Source organism: Henckelia pumila, unplaced genomic scaffold (assembly GCF_033568475.1).
Source record: "Henckelia pumila isolate YLH828 unplaced genomic scaffold, ASM3356847v2 CTG_550, whole genome shotgun sequence".
In the NCBI taxonomy this organism is placed as follows: domain Eukaryota; kingdom Viridiplantae; phylum Streptophyta; class Magnoliopsida; order Lamiales; family Gesneriaceae; genus Henckelia; species Henckelia pumila.
Genome location: NW_027331862.1, coordinates 135,107 through 161,529, shown reverse-complemented (window position 1 = coordinate 161,529; position 26,423 = coordinate 135,107). Strand labels below are relative to the sequence as shown.

The 26,423-nt window shown below is 34.9% G+C and overlaps 1 pseudogene; it reads left to right on the top strand.

Moving 5' to 3' along the window:
• The first annotated feature begins 5,482 nt into the window (after positions 1 to 5,482).
• On the top strand, positions 5,483 to 7,588 carry LOC140873429 (probable flavin-containing monooxygenase 1; annotated as a pseudogene).
• Positions 7,589 to 26,423: the final 18,835 nt, after the last annotated feature.

Sequence of the window (26,423 nt, the reverse complement as noted above, 5' to 3'; positions counted from 1 at the left end):
TCATTCAGACAAATATACAAGTTATTATGATGAATTTCAAATACATTTATAATAAATATAAACTAAAATTCATTCTCAAATAAAATAAATATATACAAATTAAAAGAGATGGTCGAAATTGGAATGGGTTCGTGGTGATAGAATTTCCCAAAAAAAGTTGTTGGGCTATTAAATGTGAATGATATGCTCCCCACCCCACCAATCTCATGCCTCCCCCACCCCCAACTTTCGGACACGCTTCTTGTCGGCTCTATCCAAATTCATGCATCGCTCTTCTTCTTGTATTTCAAACTTGAAAGACTTAATTTGTTGGAACGATATTTCAAAAATAAATAAATAAATAAAGTGCAAACTAAACACAATTCACAAGAGTGGAATGGAATGATCAACTCAAATATAATATCATTGAGTTTGCATTCAAACTTTCAAATTCTAGTTGGACTCGAACATGTTATGAGATCTTTGAATCGAGTTCTAACTTTAAATTATTTTTTTAGAAGAAGACATTTGCCGCTGAGGAGTACTTGTAATGTATTTAGGTAGTGTTTGCCAAAAATCAATTTCAAATATTAATGCACAAAATGGGGGTAATTGTAAGGTATTTATTTATTTTTTTTAGAAAAAAATTGTAAGGTATTTAAAAAACTCTAAGGAGGTATATGTGATTTTAAAGTTAACGGGTGTGAATTTATGCTTGATATAAATCTGAGAAGAAGTAGTCAGGGACGGAGCCACCCAAGGCTGGGGTGGGCTCTAGCCCATTTTAAAAAAAATAATTGTATTAGTATCATATAAATATGTAATTATTTAAAGCTAAAAGTATTCTTAAATGTTGATTTTTCCCAATACTTAGTCCAATATATTTTCTGAAATATATTTTTAATCCAATTTTTGAAATATATTTGTGTAATTTGTGTTGTTTGATTTATAAAATTATTTTTAAAAAAAAAAATTAATTAGATGAAGCACATCCCCTTCTTCGTGTCATTTTTATAATCAAGTTTTTTTTCATTTCTTTTAAAAGTTCAATTTTTATCTTGTTTTTTTGTGTTTTTTAAAATTAGATTTTGTTGTTTTTGAACTGCTTGATTTAATAGATGTGTGTAATTATGAGTTTCTTGGAAATAATTGTGAAGATTTCTGATATTTTTTTAGAAGATGGTTTTATTTAGTTTTTATTATTTTCTATGTCCTTTTTTGCATTTTTTTCGTTGGAAAATTGGAGATAAAGCATGTTTTTAAGATATTTACTTGTAGGATTTATAAATTTTGTTGGATTCATTCAGAAAGCTTTTGCACCTCAAAACTTCTTCATTATTTTATAATAATTAATGAGGTATTTTTTATGTAGGTTACGTATTAGTTTTTTCATGATGTGCTCTAATTTCTATATATTATTTGAAAAATCATATGTTTTCTCTAAGTATATTGTAATCTTACCGACTGAATAGAAAATTTAATATATAATATATGCGAAACTCTAATTTTTTACGACCATCAAGATTTTTTGGATTCAGTTCACTTGAATCATCACTTCTTCAGTAATTTAGAATTTCTACCATTAAATATTTTGCAAACGTTTTTTATATAAATTACTACTTTTATTATTTTTTTATTTCACATTATTTATTTAAAATCATTTTAATTTTTTATTGAATCAATTAGCCCAGTGTTAAAATATTTTCTGGCTACGTCCCTGGAAGTAGTATATGTAATTTTCGAAGTTTGTTAGGCTTTGTTTTGTAATTATTATAATTCTTAGGGAGGTATATGTAATTAACCTTAATTAGAAGTAATTTAAATTATAAATTTCTCTCATTTTAAATTTTCACCTATATATATATATATACACATATGTGTGTATATATATATATAGATATTATATCAAATATCTTGTCAGACGATCTTTCAGATCTATATTTATTCGACGGGTCGACCAAATCCCAATTTTCACGTCTACAGTACTGAAAAAGAAATAATTTTGGCATCAAAAGTAATACATTTTCATGAGTCGAATGTAATAGAAAATCTGCATCATGAAATTAATCTCTGAGACTATGGATTTTTTTTTTTTGAATACGCATCACTATCTTTTAGGTTGTATATTCAAAAATTAATTCATAATGTTTTCGGGCCAGGTCTTGTTACAGGCCCAGATCCAAAATAGGTTTCGTACATGCATGCTAATTGGGCTGGGTGAAAAGGGGCACAAAATTTATTTTCCTGGTGTTTGGGTCTAGGAACACTAATATTTTATGTATAAAAGCTAGAATGCCACTTGCCGCCTTTCAAAAATAAAAAATAAAAAATAAAATAAAAATAGCTAGTGAATTAAAATACTCCAAATTACATTGAGGTATATAAAAAATATAGGAGAAATATTTTTACACGTATATTGGTTTATATCATGTGATTTATTATTCTTTTATTTTTTAGGAGTTTTTTGAAGAGTTTTTATGAAACAATTTTAGATTTTAGCTCCATATTAATGTTTTTTGAGTGTTTGTGAATGCCAACTTCAGCTTAAGCTTATATAAATTTTAGTAAAAAACTAAAAGCAATAGCATCATGATTTTTTCTGCTTCTACTTTTTAGTTTAGAGTTTAAAATTACTAGTTGACATTTAAATTCTTAAAATATTAATCATATTAATTGTATTCACTTGATTCATTTGACTTAATTTTCAGTCATATAATTTTTCAATACTTTCTAATAGAATATATAAAACTTCAGTCATATTTTATTACGAAAATTTATATTTTAAATAATATTTTGTATTTTTTTATATAATTTACATTTTCATATTTTTTTATACATATGTTTTGTATTCATACAAATTTTGTCATTTTTTATATTTTATTTTTATTAATCTTATATATTTTTTCAAGCATTCATGTAATAAAACAATAAATTTTTGATACAATATTCATAATATAATAATTATTATTATCATATAAATATATTTTTTATAGTAATGAGTATCAAAATTTTAAATAATTAAAAGAGATCAATTTTATGATTTTAAATGTACGATTGTCATTTAACTAAAAATTAAGTTTGGAATCAACTATTCTTACAAACACTCAAATTTTAGTTGTATTATCTTTAAACTTTTATTTTCAAACACTCTTTACTTTTAACTTTTTCATCAACTTCAAAATAATTTTTTAAAAAAATCATTTTTAAATAAGTAAAAGCTCTCCAAAACACTCCTTACAACTTTGAATCAAGTATTATATTACAAAACGAAGTGTATAATTAGAGTTGTCTAACAGACCAATCTACGACAGAGTGAACCAGCCACCAAAAATTCAACGTTTGACGGGTTTGAAAACGGTCCGGCCCGCAGGTTGGCTCACTATAAATAAAAAATAAAAATCATTATACAGTATAATAAATTATTTGAAGAGTTCTCTTTAAGTTCTTAACATGTAATTTGAACAATATTCATACATATTGAATTTGGCTAGCGGTTGTTGGTTGCTTTCATTTCATGGATGTCTGATTTCTTAATCAAACCATATATCTTTTGTTTTATACATATGTTTTGTATTCATACAAATTGTTTCATTTTTTATATTTTATATTTTATTACTCTTACATATTTTTTCAAGAATTTATGTAGTAAAAAAAAAAATTGATACAATATTCATAATATTATAATAATTATTATTATATAAATATATTTTTATATAATGTAAGTATCAAAATTTAAATAATTAAAAGAGATCAATTTTATGTAGTTTAAAAGAATGATTGTCATTTAACCAAAAATTAAGTTTGGAATCAATTATCCTCCAAACACTTAAACTTTAGCTTATATTTGTTTTAAACTTCTATTTTCAAAAATCTAGATTTTAACTTCTCACCAACATCAAATAATATTTAAAAATATCACTTTTAAATAAACAAAATCTCTCCAAAACACTTGTTTAGAACTTGAATTAAATATTATTTATATTACATATCCACATGTAATAAATGATTTGTAAAGTTAATTCTCTTATAAACATGTAATTTGAACAATATTCATGCATATTGAATTTGGCTTGCGGTAGTTGGGTGCTTTCATGGATGTCTGATTAGGGGTGTCAATTCGGATGAGTCGAGCAAATTCGGTTCGGGTGGACGAATATTCATGGATGTCTGATTAAGGGTGTCAATTCGGGTGAATCGAGCAAGTTCGGTTCGGATGAACGAATATATATATATATATATGAAAGCATCCAACTACCGCAAGCCAAATTCAATATGCATGAAAGTTCGGTTCAAGTGGATGAATATATATATATTTTTTATATGATGTTTATTCAAGATATTCATTTTTGTGTTCATCGTTAAGGTGACACTCAATTATTATATATATGTATTCATATGTATTATATTTGACTTCAAAATATCAACCATCTTTTTAGCTATACCTATTGTCAGGTCAATATTGTGTCCTTTTGAACTTTCAAACCCTAGAGTTATTATTTTGTTCGGCCATCTCGACTTAAGTTGAATAGCTTTTTGTACGTATTAGAAACATTATTTGACGTGAATCATAAAATATTAATTAATTATTGTAGCTAATATTTCGATGCGAGATGATTGATCTGAAATGCAATTCACATTTTTCAAAATTTTTATATTAATCCATGTAATCATCTCGCTGAAATGCAATTCACATTTTTCAAAATTTTCATATTAATCCATGTAATTATTTATGGATTGTGAGTTCTAATTTTCTTAATAATTGGTCTCAAAAACCTCTAAATCCAATTTTGTTTAATATGACGAATCATTTACTTTTTTGTTCAATTTAATATATCTTTTTAAAGTAGAGCTTTTTTTTTTTTTTTTCAAGGAAAATCTTTTGAAAGATAGTTAACGTTTCTTTAAGCGAAGATCCGACACGTATGGGCATGATGACGAAGTGCAATTTTCAAATTCAATGACATTTGTAACGCATTATCTCATAAATCAATAACTATTATATCATAATTTGGAAAAGTTCGATCAATTCTGAAAACAGATTTAAAACAATAAATTTAAATAAAAATTAATATTTTTAGTAAGTTTGTTTATTGATGATTTTATTTATTCCATTGAACTTATTTTTATAGACGGTGTATATTAACAAAAAAATTTATATAATATTATTTGACGTGTCAATTTTATAAAATAAATAATTATTGAATAGTACGCAACTACGCATGGTCTCGTAATCAGAGACACTAGTAGTCAATTTTCATTTCTTTTCTTTTTAACAAAAGAATTTTATAATTCTATATTTGACTAGAAACACATGACGCAACTGGAGACTGCAGCAGATACGAATAAAAAAAAAACCTAAAAATAAAATATTCTAGAAAAAAAATATCGTTATCTTTGATTGTGAAAGAACCAGAGGAGGAGAACGTGCTATTTTATTGAAAATAATACGTCGAATACTGCGTCAGATGTATCAAACTGATAAGAAATATATGATAGAATAATGCAGCCTCTATCAATTCACACAAATGCAAAATCTTTAGCTTTTATATATGGTATCCATTCCGTAGAGGACATCTCTTGCTCGTGCTAAACGCCAATTCTTATAATATTTAACCAGCAAAGCAAATCTTTCTCCTTACATTAATTTGATCAAATGGAGAAAAGGGTGGCAATCATCGGAGCTGGAGTCAGCGGTCTTCTTGCCTGCAAATACGCAGTTTCCAAAGGCTTCAAACCCATTGTTTTCGAGGCAAAAGATGAAGTTGGTGGGCTCTGGACACAAACCATCGAGTCCACCAAGCTCCAGAATGTGAAGCAATACTACCAATTCTCTGATCTTCCATGGCGGATTCTGTCCAAGAAATGTTCCCCAACAACTCCCAGCTTCTCGAATACATTCACTCTTACGCTCAACACTTTGATCTGCTGCAATACGTGAGATTCAACGCTCAAGTGGTGAGCATCGACTACGTGGGGGAGGAGTCTGAAAAGGAGATTCAGGCTTGGGAATCTTGGGGTGGTACTGGAGATGGGAATGCTTTTGGATCCAAAGGGAAATGGAAGTTGAAAGTTCATCACATAAAGGAGGATTCCACGGAGGTAATATATAAATGGTTCTGAAATTGTTCACAATTTGTGTGGAAATATATATTGTCAAGATTATAAGTGACTCTGTTTTCAGGTGTATGAGGCTGAGTTTGTGATTCTGTGTATGGAAGATTCAGTGGATTGGCGGAAATCCCGGAATTCCCCCAAGGCCACGGCCCGGAGGTGTTCTCCGGGAAAGTGATCCACTCCATGGATTACTCCGCCATGGACAATGCGAGTGCTGCTAATTTCATTAAAGGGAAGAACATTGTGGTTGTAGGTTCTGGGAAATCAGCGGTGGATATTGCATTCGAATGTGCTCAGGTTAACGGTACGATGATTCGATATGTTTGATCCATGTAAAGCTAAAATGTTTTTGAGTTCTAATCGTTAGTTACTCGATGATCAGGGATCGAGAAACCATGCACAATGATTCAAAGAACCATTCATTGGGCGCTTCCTGATGGGCAACCGTGGGGAGTTAACTTTGGTTACTTGTTTTTCAACCGGTTCTGGGAGCTTATGGTTCATAAACCCGGGGAAGGCTTCTTTCAAAGCATCTTAGCATCTCTGCTTGCACCTTTGGTAATCCTTTAATCAATGAGTACTTTTGTTGGTCAATGGAATTCGATGTTGGTAGTTTATGATTTGGTAATCTGTAAGTGTTCGTTTTCATGGTGTTTATATAGCGATGGGGCGTGTCGAAGTTTGTTGAGAGCTACCTTAGATGGAAACTTCCCTTGAGAAAATACGGGATGATACCCAAGCATAGTTTTGTTGGTGAATTATCTTCTTGTACGATATTTTTCCTACCGGATCATTTCTATGATAAAGTTGAAGAAGGGAGCATCGTTTTGAGGAAATCGAAACGTTTTAGCTTCTGCGAAGAAGGGTTGGTAGTCGATGGAGAGGTCGATCCCTTGAAGGCGGATATCGTGTTTTTCGCCACAGGATATAGAGGTGATCAGAAGCTCAAGAATATATTTGCCTCTCCTACTTTTTGCTAACATAATTGCAGGAACTCCAACCTCTTCAGTTCCTCTGTATAGGTAATGTTGCATATCTAAGACTATTGAACTACTAAGTATCATTATCAACTTTCTCTGCACTGGTATATTTACTCCTAGACTATGTTTGTTCCAATGCAGACAAATGATCCATCCTAGAATCCCTCAACTAGCAGTGGTGGGCTACTCCGAGTCAATCTCGAACCTCTACACGTTCGAGATGAGGTGTCAATGGCTCTCGTTCTTTCTTGATCGAAAGTTTCAATTACCAAGCGTGAAACGAATGGAAAATGACGTGAAGATGTGGGAGAATCACATGAAGAAGTATGCAGGCAACAATATGTACAGAAGAGCTTGTATTGCAGGCACTCATATTTGGTACAATGATCAACTCTGCAAAGATATTGGGTGCAATCCAAGAAGAAAGAAAGGGTTCTTCAAAAGATTTGTTTGAGCCTTATGGAATGGCGGATTATACAGGATTAGATCCTAAGTCATAAAATTTCCCCAATCAGCCCAAAACATATGCTTTAATTTCTCGGACCTAATGTGATAATGTGTCCTTATAGTGGTGGGCACTTATATTGAATTATCAATATTTTCGAGTGGTCAGAAAACTAAACAAGTCGCAACAAACATAAATCTTACTGTAGATCAAATTATTGATAATTTATCTCGTATCATTCCTATCAACTTAACTAAACAAGGCCTTGGATAAATAGCATAACCATTACTCTGGGGTGAATAAGACACTGCGGATCTTTCTCCTTTGTTCTATCGTCATCCTTGACATCTTCCAGCACCTTCGCAATCTCATGCCCTTTTCAACGTGGTCTGTGCCTGAAAACATAGTCAGACGGAATATGCAATGAGATACAATCAACTGTCGAAATGTAAAACAAAATTCATAGCCGCAGGCACATGAACCTATATAGAAACTGGTACAATCGGAAACGAGACGAATGAGCCCCGTTACCTACACGATAAAAATTCTTTCTGATACAGAAGCAAAGTGGGATTTTAAAATTTTGAGCAAATTGCAGGAACATGCTTACCCATGGATCAAATGTTAATCAAAACAAAACCAAGATGTTTTTTATACTAATGTGCGTCGCTTTCCGGCAAGCACTGGTGATGGGCTTATGATGAGCAAGAAGAGTTATTTCTTCCTTTTCATGGAGGCTGAGATTTTCACCAATGATGACAAAGGAGAAATCTTCCAAAACGGCGGCAACGAGAGTTGGATTATTAATCTCAAGATAACGTTGCCATGTTTGGAGGGGATAGGGGGAAACACTATTTGAAGAAAAGTGTGCCATGGGATCGTTGACAACAGCAACAGTGAGACTTCGGTTTCCAAAGCTTTGGTAAAGGCGCATAATTTGAAGACTGAGAAACATCTTTTGCCTTACATAATCGATTTTGCCTAGAAAGGCCCCTGAAGTTCTTCAATTGATGGAAGTCTAAATTACATGTAAGAACACAAAAATATCAACACGTCCCTTGTCCAAACTAAGTTATGACATGATATTTATATCTTGCATCTGTTTACCAGAAATGCCTCACAATACGTAGGCTTCAAACTATTGCAACAAAAGCTAACCACCTCAATCCTGTATACAGAAAATATGACATGGCTCACACAATGCTGTAAAAGAGAAGGTAGGAGAACTTACCGGATGAAGAGAGAACGCCATTCAGAATAACCGGGCAGCACGAGGAAGGGTACATTTTGTATTGACCACCAACAATTTCCCGGTCGGGTACTAAATGAAAGAAAATTTTAACCTGCTTGGTATTCGGATTATAGTCAAGCACTAGGCGAGGTGTTCCTACAAATATTACTTCTGACTTGGGATGAAAACCGTAAACTTTGATCTCTCCCCGGTCGTGGTCGAAAGGCCATCAACTTACGGCGCGGGAGTTTGTGGACACCATCTCATCGATGCTCACTCTGTGCTGGAGAATCCAGTGAGCGCCGTGTTCTAACCGCCAGACTAGTATTTTTAGACTTGTCAATTGTTGGAATAAACCACATACCCTCTGGATGTCCCAACTGATCCACAATCATCAAAATTTTCTTCATTCTGGAAGTCCTTCGATCAATGAAACTTGTGCCGATCAATGGAATTCATTGTTCATAGTTTACAACCAAGCTCGAATGAGAATTTTAAATACATGTTGAAATCAAATTCAAAATCATTTATTTTCCAAGTTTTACAACCAAGCTTTGAGCTAGCTTAATGATACATTAAAGCTTCTAATAAATAAACAACTCTGTTAAAATCCTCAAGATAAACATAATCATGACTACATGTGAATAAACTTGAAACAATACTAGAAATTAGCTAAATAACTTGATGAATTAATCCTCGACACTGCTGGCCTTTCTACTTTGTTTGATCGTCATCCTAAACACCTTTGCGTTCTCATGCCCTTCTCATCCTGGGTTGGTACCTGACGGAATATGCCATGAGATACAATCAACTGTCGAAATGTACAACAAAAGTCATAGCTGCAGGCACATATACATACCTGTATAGAAACTTGTACAATCGGAAACGAGATGAATGAGCCCCGTTACCTACACGATAAAAATTCTTTCTGATACAGAAGCAAAGTGGGATTAAAAATTTTGAGCAAATCGCATGAACGTGCTGACCCATGGATCAAATCTTAATAACAACAAAACCAACATGTCCTTGTACTAATGCATGCAGGTTTCTCAATGATTGGGTATCAACGTCTCTAAACTCTAGCCTCAAGTCATCATAGCGAGGCCAAGTTCTTGCACCTCAACACAAGTCAGAGCGCAATTCCTTAGATGTGGTGCAACACCTTAACCATGAAACCATGACCTTAATGTGCACTGTCGAGCATCAAGGCACCTATTATGCTTGCATGAAGTGTTGGGGACGGTGGATCCCAAGTTCTCATTTATAACTTAATGACAATTTGTTTTTTGCATAAAAACTTGTAAGAACATGCTGGATTGCAATGAAATGTTTTTCATATTTAGTTTCTAACCTATCTGATTGTCTGCCTTCTAATAAACAAATGTCCTCAGTTTTAATATAAGCCTTGATATAATCAGAGCATATTCATCAAACTATATATTAAGCCTCAATTTGTTTTTCAAGTAACCCCATGTCAGAACATAGATTTCACATGGTATCACGGTGACAACACCCGTTCAACCCAAAATTCAAAGCCACGCCAAATTGAAACCTTCAGCCCATGTCCGACCTAAAGCCTAATACTCAAGGTCAAAATCAGTAACCACAACTAGTCAATACTACATCTAACTCTCAGAAAATGGTCGCAACAAACCAAGCCATCTATCGAATAGTTGTCAAAATAGAAGGTATGTTTAGTTATCTAAAAGAAGATGCTGGTGATGAGGACTTGAGGAGCAAGTGCTTGGTGAAGATATCTATAACGTTGTCATGCTTGGAGGGGAATAGGGGGAAGCAACTATTTGAAGTAAAGTGTGCCGTGGGATCGTTCACAGCAAGCAACGGTTGAGACTTTGGTTTACAAAGCTTTGGTAAAGGCGCTAAATTTTGAAGACTGAGAATCATCTTTTGCCTTAACATAAGTTATTTCAATTGATGGAAGACTACACTACATGTAAGAACAACAAAAATATCAACAACGTCCCTTGTTCAAACTAAGTTATGACATGTTATTTATATCTTGCATCTGTTTACCAGAAATGCCTCACAATACGTAGGCTTCAAACTATTGCAACAAAAGCAAACCTCCTCAATCGTGTCTACAGAAAATATGACATGGCTCACACAATGCTGTAAAAGAGAAGCTAGGAGAACTTACCGACGAAGAGAGAACACCATTCAGAATAACCGGGCAGCACGAGGAAGGGTACATTTGTATTGACCACCAACAATTTCCCGGTCGGGTATTAAATGAAAGAACGTTTTAACATGCTTGGTATTCGGATTATAGTTGAGTACTAGGCGAGGTGTTCCTACAAATATTACTTCCGACTTGGGATGAAAACCGTAAACTTTGATCTCTCCCCTGTTGTGTCGAAGGGGCATCAACTTACGGCGTGGGAGTTGTGACACCATCTCATCGATACTCACTCTGTGCAGGAGAATCCAGTGAGCACCGTGTTCTAAACCGCCAGAGTAGTATTTTAGACTGGTCACCTGTTGGAATAAACCACATACCCACTGGATGTCCCAACTGATCCACAAATCATCAAATTTTTCTTTATCTGGCAACTCAATGGCCCGATAAGTAATATATGTTTTGTTTGTGAAATGGAGATGCACTCACACGTGGTTGGGTTGCAGACAATATATCGGAAGTTCAATTGTAAAAATATTTTTATAAAAATGTTTTTCTTAAGGAAAAAAATTCTTTTCAATATATTTTTTAAACAACATCCAAGATCCGTCTTTTAAATATTTTTAAAATTAAAAAAAATAACGAAAAAAATAAAATACACTACTTTTTAATTATAAAAACATTTTTATTAAACAGTTGTCTGAACCTCATTTATTTTTAAAATAAATTTTGAAATATTTTATAAAATATAAAAATTAAAAAAGCACATTTTATAAAATATTTTATAAATTAACTGTCCGAAAAGAAGTTTACTTTTTATTATGAAAATATAATTTTTCATCAAAACATAATATATTTTGTTTGTTATGCTATTACAAAATATTGTGTAGTATGTATTGATTTGAATTAAAAACGCTAACACTATAACGAGGACGTGTCATGTACAAAGTTCAGTGATGAAAAAAAAACCGCTAACGATTGTGTAGCTCTCGTCTTCTTTTTAAAAAAGTCACTTTCATAATCTTTTTTGATCTCGATATTTCATAAGAAAATATTATTTTTATGTTATATATATTTTTTTCACTGCAAAAACTATCACTAGTTATTTTATTGAGAAAATATCATAGATATATAATATATTTTTGATTGAGCGTAAAATATTAATTTTTATGTTAAAAATATATTATATAATGAAGAAAATATATATTTGTAAAGATTCGATTGAACATAGGTAACTACTTCTTATTCAAAATAATTATATGAAGAAAATTGTCATTGGATATGGGTAATTAACTTTAGTATCAACAACAGTAACCAACGAATAAATGTAAAAATAAAAAAAATAAAAATAAAAGAATGGAAATTGAAAAAAAAAAAAAAAGGTTTCATTAAAGCAACAGGGGTATAATCGAGTTGGTAAGACTTGAAATGACGTAAGAAAAAAAAATTTTCCAAACGTTGCGAGTTCGTTTCCTCGTGTGAAGTTCATATATTCCTGCTGAAATATTGTGGGATATATGCTCTGAGGTATGATCATGTTGCTCTTTTTCAGGTCCCTGTCGCTCATGGCACATCCTTTGATTTAAACCCCCGCATGAGCCAATGAGACATCTGACTCATGTGAGATGTAAGTCCCCTTCGTAGTACTAAACCATCTTTAAAAAGAATGCTTCATTAATATAGAGAGATTTTTAATTAACAGTGATGGCAGGTAGCCCAAGTACTTAATAAATTTATGAAACAAGCCGGTAAGAAACGAATTCGGGAGACCATTCTAAGAAGTTCATCAACATGCGGGAATAGCTTAATTAATGTTATTATTTAAACACAATACAAATCCTTTTAATTTGACATGAATAATTAAATAGTCTTGAATCGAAATAGTAATGCCAATTTGAAACTCTACATGATCAATTAGTGGCAAATTGTCATCTTATTTTGTTATCGATATCACTAAAAATTAGCTTCTGACATAAGTAAAATATTTCATATTTAATCTGCACACATATCTGGATGTACGATAAATATGTATCGACCATGAAACTTTTATAATTCCTAAAAGTTTCTTTTTACTCTTTGGGCTTGTTCTTATTTAGACAATGTAAGATCCAAAAAACTTTTATCAATTCTAAAAGTTTCTTTCCTTACTTCATTGGGCTGGTTCATATTTGGCCATCCTGGTTGTTTGTGGAGTTGAAAACGTTTAACTATATGAAAAGAAATAATTATAACATATAATTAATCAACATCAAGATTACATATACTAAATATTTTATCCCTCGATATACCAGCAAAGGGCAAATGTAAAAGTCTAGATATAAATACAAGCTAAAATAACACCCAAAAAAATTCGAACCATCAAGCAATGAAAGACCAAATGACAAAAACAACATGAAGTTCAAACTGCAAAACCTCTTGGGCAATAACATAGAAGACAGACCAAATGGAGGAGGCAAACACATGCGATCAAGATGTAGCTGCACGAATTTCAAAGATCAATCCAAGATACCAAAGACCAAGAAAAAGCCAAACTATGCGAAAGATTAAAACAACTAAACTGATGAGCATATGACCACCCCAAAGAGTATAAAAACCTTATCAGAATATAACGAACAGCTGTCAGCCAAGCGATCAAGGAATGACACAACCTCGGACAATTCAGATGCACAATGAGAAGCAGTAAGAATACTTAGACAAAGAGAAACAAAATGAGTGAGTAAAGTAAACAACAAACCAGGGAAACATGTCAAACCCCAATAAAACGTTTTTTTAAAAATATAAAGAAATCCCCCCCTTCTATCTCGCATGAGAATTTTGAAAGAGGAGGAATCACAATTCACAAAACGTAGGAAAGTAATACCTGCAAACCTAGAAAAACATACATGCATCAAAGGGCACCATCCTTCCACCTCTTATAATTTTCACAATAGAATATAACACAATTCTCAAACAGAAGGATGTACAGGTAGAAACAAGAATTACAGTAAAGTCGATCAAACAACACAAAGTTTCTCAAAAAAAAAAGGATACAAGAATTCCTGAACAGAACAAGAAACAAAAAGACTTAAAACACATGAAAAGTATGCACCCATCAAGAGATTTCACACCTTTCAATCCCACAATAAACCACAGAAAATCCGCATCACCAACAAAGAAACGGACTTAAATGCCCCCAAACAACATACGCAAAAGACTAAACACAACCACAACATCGATTTTAATAAACTACAGAGACAAAACAAGACAAAACACAATTCAACTTTTAGCCATAACCTAAACTTTTATACAATGATTCATATACACAAACATAATCCACGAAATAAAGCCCCCATTGATATACATATGGATTATTAAAAACCATCTACGCATATTTTCCCAGTTTCAAGACCATGAAAGGCATTAAAACGAGTAGTTGTTAATGATCACGCTTACCTTCAAGACAAAAATTACTCTTCTTGTATCCTTCGCAACCAAATCCAGGATCTTTTGTCAGCAACAGGCTTGTAAGGATCGATTTCCAGTAGGCTATGGATACAATCATAGGATTCCCAGAACTATTGCGCTCCAGTCTAACGATCGGTATCGTATTTTTTCATACATCTTTGATCTTTCGGATTGAGTGTTCATGTGATAAAGCATCGCAAAAAGGTTCAATCCGAGAGAGAACCACGTCGGTCTTGTCATTTATATTGAGTGGGCGATCCTAAAAATTTCTGGAGCACAACGGTATAAACATTTCCACCAGGTCCAGATGTGATCATCATTGTGGAAGCTTGCCCATTCAAAGTGTATGGGTGAAAGAAATAATTGGACAGAAAAATTTACATTTAAAAATAAAACAAATTACAATAACTTTATAAAATTAAACTTACCGAAACCAAAATCCCCTATTTTGACGTTCCTTCAATCTGAATCCAGCAAAATGTTGCTGCTTCGACAACATCTCGTTGGATTATGCCCTTTTTCGTGGAAATATGTGCGACCTAGGACAATCTGTGTTAAAATATTTTTCAATCGCTATTGGCTGCAGTGGGATTTCCTTTCTATGACACGTTCCAGTGGCCTACAAATCAATCATTATATTTTATCAATAATTTGAATCGAAACAATTATCATTCACTGTATTAGAAAGCAAAGAAAATGTGCTCTTAACCCGTGGCAAAATTCCATTGCCAAGTATAGTAACGTGGTTGGTGTACGTGGTGGACTAGAAGTATCTGAAAGAGTGGGTGCCCAGTATGAACCCCACTTGTGGCTAAAGGTCTTTGATGAGCTCTTTGTAAAAACAATCTTTTGTTTAAAGTATAATTTACACCTTTTATTAATTGCAATGACATTATCTTCTTTCATATTGTTATATTGTGAATATACCATGGTTGTTTTGAATAAAGACATTGAATATACTATAGGGTATGTAAGATGTGGTAGAACATGGGGATGTCTATCATGGAAACACATCTTATAGTCACTGTATAATCTAAACTGTTCCAAGTCGATTGAGTCTGTCCGATAATAAGGATAATGATCGCTCGATTTTGAGACAAGCATTTGCGATGCAGAGTACCACTATTCATTGGTAGGAGAACATGGAGATGTTCGAAGCATGCAAACGGATATTCATGCATGATGAATGATCAGAACTACCCTATCCGGACTTACCAAGTGGTTATCACTTATCGAGTGGATAAAGTTCCAGCGGTCTTGGTTGTAACACCAATAGTCCATACAACTTGAAACAAGGTAATCATGGAGACTCTAAAAGCTAGTACTAGTGCTTGGACTCGTTTAGAGCGACTCTATTGGGGTCATCAGGTGTCGGGATTGGGTACAGTTACAACACATATAGGAAGTCGATGCATTGTTGTCAAGGATTCACCACATACATGCGAGTGTGGAAATCCTATGCTATGCTGAGGAGATATTAGTGTGACGAATCTCTGGCCAGAGTACTTTTGATGTGATTTAAGAAATGTTTCCGTAGTAGCACATGCGATGTCCACAAATTTGATCTTCAAGATGTATTGCATAGTTAACGAATCTAGAGCGACTCAACATATACCAATGGTTGTTGATTCGATCGGGATATATGGATGAAGGGACCGTACTGTACGCGAACCAAAATCTACTGGTTCTTTTAGGCACTATCAGTGATACCTAGGGAATCATGGGGCGATGTTGCTAGGCTCTTTACCATGATTCGATGGGCAAGTCGGAAAGTGTTGTTCCGAGTCACAAGGAGTTGTGAGCCCACGGCTAGCTGTATCCCTGAACCATTGAGGGTCACACAGAGTAATGGATTTTTAAACCCCATTGAGATAGTTAAATTTAAAGAGTTAAATTTAATGAACAAAGAAGTTGGACTTCTTAATTAAGAGTAAGGGAGTAGGATTTCCTAAAATGACATAGGGATGGACATTTTTGGAAACCACTGAATTCGGATTCAGAAAAATTTATCTTGACTTTAAAAGGTGCAGAAATGGTTTCTGTGCACATTGGTGAAATCGGTTCATCAATCGGAGTCACGATTAATTTTATATTAATTTCTGAACATGCGGGCTTTGCTTGTCGGGCCTGAACTTATGACTAATGGGCCCTAAGCTGTTAGTGGCCTGCATTATAAATAAGTTATTGCAGTACAGAAATTACATACAACTGGTCATAATTGAGACAGGATTTTTCGAAAACCCTAGCCTCCCCTCTCATTGTGGCCGCCGCCCCCTCCCTTCTCTGCTTGAGATATTCCGGTCTGTGATTTTGAATTGCAGTCTGGAATAGCGAATCAAATTCATTATTTTCTTCGTAGAAAACTTCTGATAGATTTTCTAGTGCAATCTATCAGAGGGATTAAACCTCTATTCGTGGACCTGATTGAAGAAAGGTTCGATCATCAGTTCCAGGGAGATACAAGAAGACCAGAGAAATCTGTTTGGTGTCCATAAATCTCGATTGGAGATTGAAGGTAAAAATTTAATAATAGTTATTTAATTTTTACTCACACACGCATAATTTAATCGTAAAAGGTTTGATACCCACACTATGGAATCGTTCCATATTTAAATTTTTAAACTTCCGCTGCACCGGGTATCAATCCTGATTGATCTGAACGACGCGTTCTCCAACAGTGGTATCAGAGCCAGGTTGCTCAGATCAAACGATTAAATTAATCCATTGTACAAAAATTTTTGAGTCTCGGTTTTTGAAACAAAAATAAATATTTTTTAAATAAAAAATTTTTTCGGGCAAAAACCCGGGCAGCGATTGGATCGCTGCCCGGTGGGGCAGCGATACGGCCTGTTGGGGCGCGGGCAGCCCGGGAACTTCCTGGGCGGCCCGCGGGAAAATTATTTTTATTTTTTAAAATTAATTTTAATATGTTAAAATTTTATTTTTTGGTCCGATCAAAAATTGTTTTTGATTGGTTCACGAGGCATCGGATCGAATTGTTCGAGTCCGAAAATTTTAAAATTGATTTTTGGATAAATTTGAATTTTTGGAAAATTTTAATATTTTATACTTAAATTGAATTTTGAAATCAATTATTTTTGGTACAATTGATGATAAGATATGATCTTATGGATATATTGAGTAAAATATGATTTTATCTATAAAATTGGATTCTGTAGATAAAATATGATTTTATTTGATAAAGAGATAAAATATGATTTTATATGTAAAATAAGATTTTATATATAAAATATGATTTTATCCTGTTTAAATTTAAATTGTCACTGCATGTTATCCAATAAATTAATTTTGAATTAAATGTTATTGGATAAGGATGATCGATTGCCATGACCAATTTTGTAGGTGTATGTTATGAATTTACATTTGTTTTTATTGTTGTTGGTTTAATTAATGGGCCTGGTTTATGGCCCAATATGAATGTCATATGTAATAAAAGTGGGCTTGGTTTATGGCCCGTTCCCACCCCTAAAAATGTATCCCCTACTTGTCATTGCTATTTATTGTAAATACATTAGATTTAGTGGGAGATCAAGATTTGAAGATGGTGGGCCCAGCAGACAATAAAGACAGAAGAAATGTAAATTGGAAGCTAATGTAATAGGATTGCATTGCATACTGCATATTACCTAGGATTGGACTAAGACTCGTGATTGGCAACCACGGGTCAATTAAAAATGGAATCGATCATCCTATATAATATATGATATTATGATTGTATGCATGTTTAGACATAATTGCGTGAATCCGGCAAGCATGCAATATTTGAAAAATTGATGAGACAAATTTTTATAATTAAAAATCCCTCATTTTAAATATGATTTAAAATTGATATCAAGATAAATAAAGGAAATTTAAATTTGTTTAAATGTTCCTACCTTCCATCAACGATCAATGTATGAGATGCTACCCGCGGATACGGTCCGGCTCATATTATTGGGGGGCCCGTTCGTCGGAAAGCTGTACATTGGATCGACACATGTTGTAAGTTGGGTGGAACTCCCATGGGATCGGCTCATATTATTGGGGGATCCACATGGAGACCGTCCATCACAACTTAATATTGATGGGTCATCATGACATGTCACAATAAACGGCGTCATATTATTGGGCCCTTATTGGACATGAGGTAAATACATGGAGGTTGCTTTGGAAGCAATTGGGCTCTACATTTTGAAAATTATGGTTGGCTGATATTATTCGGGACCATAAGTTTGTCAATTGGGCTCCATGTTCTCACTAAGGAAAAAGTTTCCCATTTTCACCAGAGGGTAGTGAAATCGTTAAAATAGTGGGAGTGAGATTCATAAAATTAAATTTCGCCTATTTTATGTCTTAGTAAATTGCTTAAACAATCATTGATATATGTCTGTTTTCTTTTCAGTATTTCATAAGATGAATTCGCGAAATCCATTATTTTCGATCCTCGAACAAAACAAGTTGACTGGCGCAAACTATACGGAATGGTTCCGGAAGTTGAAGATTGTCTTGACTTCGGAGAAGATGCTCTACGTGTTAGATAAATCTCCTCCGAAAGAAGCACCAGCTGACATAAGTCCAGAGGAGTTGGCCAAGCCTGATACATGGTGGGACCATGATATCAAGACCAAATGCTATATGCAAGCCTCGATGTCTGATGAACTCCAGAGGCGATTTGAGGACACCGTGAATGCTGCTGACATTCACGTTCAACTCAAGGAAATTTTGGGGCTCAATCGAGGGCTGAAAGGTTCGCTACTGTTAAGGAGCTAATGACGTGTCACATGCGTGAAGGGACTTCGGTCCGTGATCATGGGGTACGAGTGATTTGGCTCATACAGAAGTTGGTAACCTTAGATTTGGTGTTGGAGCATGAACTCAATGTGGACTTACTGCTTCTGTCTCTTCCTTCTTCGTTTGACGGATTTGTGGTAAATTTCAATATGAACAAGATAGAGGCCTCCCTTGAAGAGATGGTCAATATGCTTGTGACATATGAATCCACATTAAAGAAGGATAAGCCGGCTTTCTTGGTGGGCTCCTCTTATTCTGCTAAGAAGGGGCCAAGTACAAAGGGTAAGAAACGTTCTGCCCCACCCAAAAAAATCGAACCCGAGAAGAAGCACAAGACAAAGGCTTCAAAAATGGAAAAATCCAAGGATGTTTGCCATTACTGTAAGAAGCCCGGTCATTGGAAGCGCAACTGCAAGGAATATCTAGAGCAGTTGGGAACTGCGAAGGGTATGTTCTATATTGAAATAAACATTTCACTAAATACTACTTCTTGGGTATTGGATACCGGATGTGGATCTCACATTTGCAATGATTTGCAGGTGATGACAAGAAGTCGCAGGCTTAGAATGGGTGAGACCCAGCTGAGGCTCGGGAATGGTTCCAGAGTTGAAGCTACAGCCATAGGAGATGTTTGTTTAATTTTGCAGAACGGTTTTAAGTTACTTTTAAGAGATGTTTTATTTGTTCCAGATTTAATTAAAAACATTATTTCTATTTCTATGCTTGATAGAGATGGTTATTCTTGCAATTTTGTGAATGGGATTTGCAATATTTACAAGAATGAATGTTTGATTGGAAATGGACAACTTGAAAACGATCTATACAACTTAAAACTAAAAGACGTTCCAATAAATTATGTTGATAAACCGGCAACAACAAACAAAAGGAAAATCGATAGTCAAAACCCGGCAAACCTTTGGCACGCTAGGCTAGGTCATATTTCCTCAAGGAGGATGAACAAGCTAGTGGGAGAGGGCATGTTTGATATGTCTGATATTAACTCTCTACCTACTTGTGAATCCTGCCTGAAAGGAAAAATGACTAAATCTCCTTTTAAGGGGAAGCCTGAGCGTAGTCAAAATCTGTTGTATTTGATCCATACAGATGTTTGTGGTCCATTTAGAGTTGGGACTCAATATGGCCACACCTACTTCATTACCTTTACTGATGATTATTCAAGGTATGGGTATTTATATTTAATGAAATATAAGTCTGAAGCATTTGAAAAGTTCAAAGAATTCAAGGCTGAAGTAGAAAACAAGCTAGGTAAAAGTATTAAAGCACTTTGATCGGATCGAGGTGGAGAATACTTAAGTATCGAGTTTTTGGACTATCTGAAAGAGAATGGGATTCTCTCTCAGTGGACTCCTCCTATGACACCACAGCTTAATGGTGTATCAGAGCGTCGTAATCGAACTTTGTTGGACATGGTTCGATCCATGATGAGCTTCACTGAGCTTCCACCTTCGTTTTGGGGCTATGCGCTTGAAACGGCGGTATTGTCGTTAAACAACGTCCACACTAAAGCAGTGGACAAAACACCATACGAGTTATGGAATGGCAAAGCTCCTAAGTATTCGTACTTGAGGATTTGGGGATGTCCTGCTTACGTGAAGCGGACAGTGGGAGATAAGTTGGATAGTCGATCCAGCTTGTGTTATTTTGTAGGGTATCCAAAGAATTCAATCGGATATTATTTCTATTATCCTGCTGAAACAAAGGTGTTTGTTTCAAGGAATGCCACCTTCTTGGAGAAGGAGTTCTTATTGGATAAGAAAGGCGAGATGATGGAACTCGAAGAAATTCGAGAAGAACCCGAGATACAAAATAACGATCCTACACCTCAGGAACCATTGCTGGACACGCCTGTACCTAGAAGATCCGAGAGGACTTCTAGACCTCCTATTCGATATGGTCTTCTTCTTGAAGGGGATCAAGATGAACCCAATGTTGGATGTGATCCAAGAAACTTCAAGGAAGCAATTTCTGATGCGGATTCAAATTTATGGCTTGAAGCTATGCAGTCAGAATTAGATTCGATGCATACAAACCAAGTTTGGTCTTTAGTAGATCCTCCCGATGGAATTGTTCCAATAGGGTGTAAATGGATCTACAAGAGAAAGCTTGGGCCTGATGGTAAGGTATTGACCTACAAGGCGCGATTGGTGGCGAAAGGTTATACTCAAAGACAAGGAGTTGACTATTATGAAACCTTTTCACCAGTTGCAATGTTCAAGTCCATAAGAATCCTTATTGCCATAGCTGCATGGTATGACTATGAGACATGGAAAATGGATGTGAAGACTGCTTTTCTTAATGGAGACATTAAGGAAGAAATCTATATGAAGCAGCCTGAGGGGTTCACATCCATGGGAAGCGAGCATAAGGTATGCAAGCTTCAGAGATCAATTTATGGTCTAAAACAAGCATCAAGAAGTTGGAACCAGAAATTTGATGAAACAATAAAGGATTTTGGTTTCATCAAGAACCCGGAGGAACCATGCGTGTACAAGAAAGTAGTTAAGGATGCTGTGACATTCTTAGTACTTTATGTTGATGACATCCTACTCATTGGGAATGATGTAGGGATGTTGCAGTGAACAAAGATATGGTTATCAGATAGATTTTCGATGAAGGATTTGGGTGAGGCATCCTATATTCTTGGGATACAGATCTATAGAGATAGATCTAAGAGAATGATAGGACTCACTCAATCAACCTACATCGACACCATATTGAAACGGTTTTCAATGGATGGGTCCAAGAGAGGACATCTACCCATGTGTCATGAAGTTTCTCTATCCAAGTCTATGTGTCCCAAGACTGATGAAGAGATAGAGAAAATGACACATGTACCATATGCGTCAGCTATAGGTAGTATCATGTATGGGATGATATCTACCAGACCGGATGTAGCATTTGCTCTGAGTGTCACGAGCAGATATCAAGCTAATCCTGGTCAAATGCATTGGAAAGCCGTGAAGGACATTCTTAAGTACTTACGAAGGACTAAGAATATGTTCATGGTATATGGAGGACGAGAACTGAAATTGGAAGGCTATACCGACTCTAGCTTCCAAAGTGACGTGGATGACTCGAAGTCAACCTCTGGATTTGTGTTCATGCTCAATGGCGGTGCTGTCTCTTGGAAGAGTTCCAAGCAGGACACCACAGCGGATTCCACCACTGAGGCAGAATACATTGCAGCATCAGCTGCTGCTAAAGAGGCCGTTTGGATGAGGAATTTCGTCCAAGAGTTGGGCGTCATTCCTGAAGTTGTTGGTCTAGTCCCGGTGTACTGTGACAACACGGGTGCCGTTGCTCAGGCAAAGGAACCAAGGTCTCATCAAAGATCCAAACACGTACTGAGGAAATACCACATCATTCGGGAGATTGTGGAAAGAGGAGACATCACTGTCGAAAGAGTGGCCTCTGCAGATAATATCGCTGATCCACTTACTAAGCCCTTGCCAGGATCATTATTTGACAAACATCGCGAAGCAATGGGTCTACGTTGTATGACTAGTTGGCTATAGGGCAAGTGGGAGATTGAAAGAGTGGGTGCCCAGTGAGCCAACTTGTGGCTATGGGCTTTGATGACTCTTTGTATAAACAATCTTTTGTTTAATATAATTTACACTTTTATTAAAGGCAATGACTTTATCTTTCTTCATATTGTTATATTGTGATATACTATTGTTGTTTTGATAAAGACCTTGAATATACTATAGTGTATGTAAGATGTGGTAGAACATGGGGATGTCTATCATGAAACACATCTTATAGTCACTGTATATTCTAAACCGTTCCTAGTCGATTGAGCCGTCCGATAATAAGGATAAGGATCGCTCGAGTTTGAGACTAGCATTTGCGATGCAGAGTACCACGTTTCATTGGTAAGGAACATGGAGATGTTCGAAGCATGCAAATGGATATTCATATGATGAATGATCGAACTACCCTATCCGGACTTTCCAAGTGGTTATCACTTATCGAGTGGATAAAGTCCGCGGTTTTGGTTGTACACCATTAGTCCTTACTACTTGAAACATCATGGAGACTCTATATGCTAGTACTGTGCTTTGACTCGTTTACCGACTCTATTGGGGTCATCAGGTGTCGGGATTGGGTGCAGTTACAACACATATAGGAGTCGATGCATTGTTGTCAAGGATTCACCACATACTTGCGAGTGTGGATATCCTATGCGATCTGAGGAGATATTAGTGTGACGAATCTCTGGCCAGAGTACTTGATGTGATTTAAGAAATGGTTTCTTAGTAGCACATGCGATGTCACTAATTTGATCTTCAAGATGTATTGCATAGTTATCGAATCTCGAGCGACTCTCGATATACCAATGGTTGTTGATTCGATCGGGATATATGGATGAAGGGACCGTACTGTACGCGAACCAAAATCTACTGGTTCTTGTAGGCACTATCAGTGATACCTAGGGAATCATGGGGCGATGTTGCTAGGCGCTTTACCATGATTCGATGGGCAAGTCGGAAAGTGTTGTTCCGAGTCACAAGGAGTTGTGAGCCCACGGCTAGCTGTATCCCTGAACCATTGAGGGTCACACAGAGTAATGGATTTTTAATCCCCGTTGAGATAGTTAAATTTAAAGAGTTAAATTTAATGAACAAAGAAGTTGGACTTCTTAATTAAGAGTAAGGGAGTAGGATTTCCTAAAATGACATAGGGATGGACATTTTTGGAAACCACTGAATTCGGATTCAGAAAAATTTATCTTGACTTTAAAAGGTGCAGAAATGGTTTCTGTGCACATTGGTGAAATCGGTTCATCAATCGGAGTCACGATTAATTTTATATTAATTTCTGAACATGCGGGCTTTGCTTGTCGGGCCTGAACTTATGACTAATGGGCCCTAAGCTGTTAGTGGCCTGCATTATAAATAAGTTATTGCAATACAGAAATTACATACAACTGGTCATAATTGAGACAGGATTTTTCGAAAACCCTAGCCTCCCCTCTCATTGTGGCCGCCGCCCCCTCCCTTCTCTGCGTGAGATATTCCGGTCTGTGATTTTGAATTGCAGTCTGGAATAGCGAATCAAATTCTTTATTCTCTTCGTAGAAAACTTCTGATAGATTTTCTAGTGCAATCTATCAGAGGGATTAAACCTCTATTCGTGGACCTGATTGAAGAAAGGTTCGATCATCAGTTCCAGGGAGATACAAGAAGAGCAGAGAAATCTGTTTGGTGTCCATAAATCTCGATTCGAGATTGAAGGTAAAAATTTAATAATAGTTATTTAATTTTTACTCACACACGCATAATTTAATCGTAAAAGGTTTGATACCCACACTATGGAATCGTTCCATATTTAAATTTTTAAACTTCCGCTGCACCGGGTGTCAATCCTGATTGATCTGAACGATGCGTTCTCCAACACAGTCTGGTTTAACGGTTCAAATTCGTTAATTCTCTTCGTAGAAACTTCTGATAGATTTTCTAGTGCAATATATCAGAGGGATTAATTATCCGTTCGTGGACCTGATTGAAGAACAATTCGTCCATCAGTTTCAGGGATATACAACAAGAGCAGAGCAATCTGTTGATGTCCATAATCTCGCTTCGAGATTGGAGGTAAAAATTTATAATTGTTATTTAATTTTTACACACACAATTTAATCGTTAAGTTTTGATACCCATTATGGAATCGTTCCATATAAAATTTTTAAACTTCCGCTGCACTGGGTATCAATTCTGATTGATCTGATCGCCGCGTTCTCCAACAGTGGTATCAGAGCCAGGTTGCTCAGATCAAGCGATTAAATTAATCGATTGTACAAAAAAAATTTTAAGCCTCGGTTTTTGAAACAAAATAAATATTTTAAAAATAAAATTTTTTTTTTCGGGCAAAACCTAGGCAGCGATCCATATACCATGAACATATTCTTAATCCTTCGGGCGGCCCGCGGAAAAATTAATTTTTTAATTTTAAAATTAAATTTTAATATGTTAAAATTCTATTTTTGGTCCGATCGAAAATTGTTTTTGATTGGTCCACGAGGCGTCGGATCGAATTGTTCGAGTCCGAAAATTTTAAAATTGATTTTTGGATAAATTTGAATTTTTTGAAAATTTAAATATTTTATCCGTTAAATTGAATTTTGAAATTAATTATTTTTGGTACAATTGATGATAAGATATGATCTTATGGATATATTGAGTAAAATATGATTTTATGTATAAAATTGGATTTTATAGATAAAATATGATTTTATTTGATAAAAAGATAAAATATGATTTTGTATGTAAAATAAGATTTTATATATGAAATATGATTTTATCCTTTTAAATTTAAATTGCCATTGCATGTTATCCAATAAATTTATTTTGAATTAAATGTTATTGGATAAGGATGATCGATTGCCATGACCAATTTGGTAGGTGTATGTTAGAAATTTACATTTGTTTTTATTGTTGTTGGATTTATTAATGGGCCTGGTTTATGACCCAATATGAATTGTCATATGTAATAAATGTGGGCTTGGTTTATGGCCCGTTCCCACCCCTTAAAAATGTATCCCCTACTTGTCATTGTTATTTATTGTAAATACATTAGATTTAGTGGGAGATGAAGATTTGAAGACGGAGGTGGGCCCAGTAGACAATAAAGACAGAAGAAATGTAAATTGGAAGCACAATGTAATAGGATTGCATTGCATACTGCATATTACCTAGGATTGGACTAAGACATGTGATTGGCAACCACGGGTCGATTAGAAATGGAATCGATCATCCTATATAATATGTGATATTATTGTTGTATGCAAGTTTTAGACAAAATTGTGTGAATCCGGCAAGCATACAAAATTTTAAAAATGATGAGACAAATTTTCAAAATTAAAATCCCTCATTTTAAATATGATTTAAAATTGATATCAAGATAAATAAAGGAAATTTAAATTTGTTTAAATGCTCCTACCTTCCATCAACGATCAATGTATGAGATGCTACCCGCGGATACGGTCCGGCTCATATTATTGGGGGGCTCGTTCGTCGGAAAGCTGTACATTGGATTGACACATGTTGTAAGTTGGGTGGAACTCCCATGGGATCGGCTCATATTATTGGGGGATCCACATGGCGACCGTCCATCACAACTTAATATTGATGGGTCATCTTGACATGTCACAATAAACGGCGTCATATTATTGGGCCCTTATTGGACATGAGGTAAAAACGTGGAGGTTGCTTTGGAAGCAATTGGGCTCTACCTTTTGAAAATTATGGTTGGCTGATATTATTCGGGACCATAGTTTGTCAA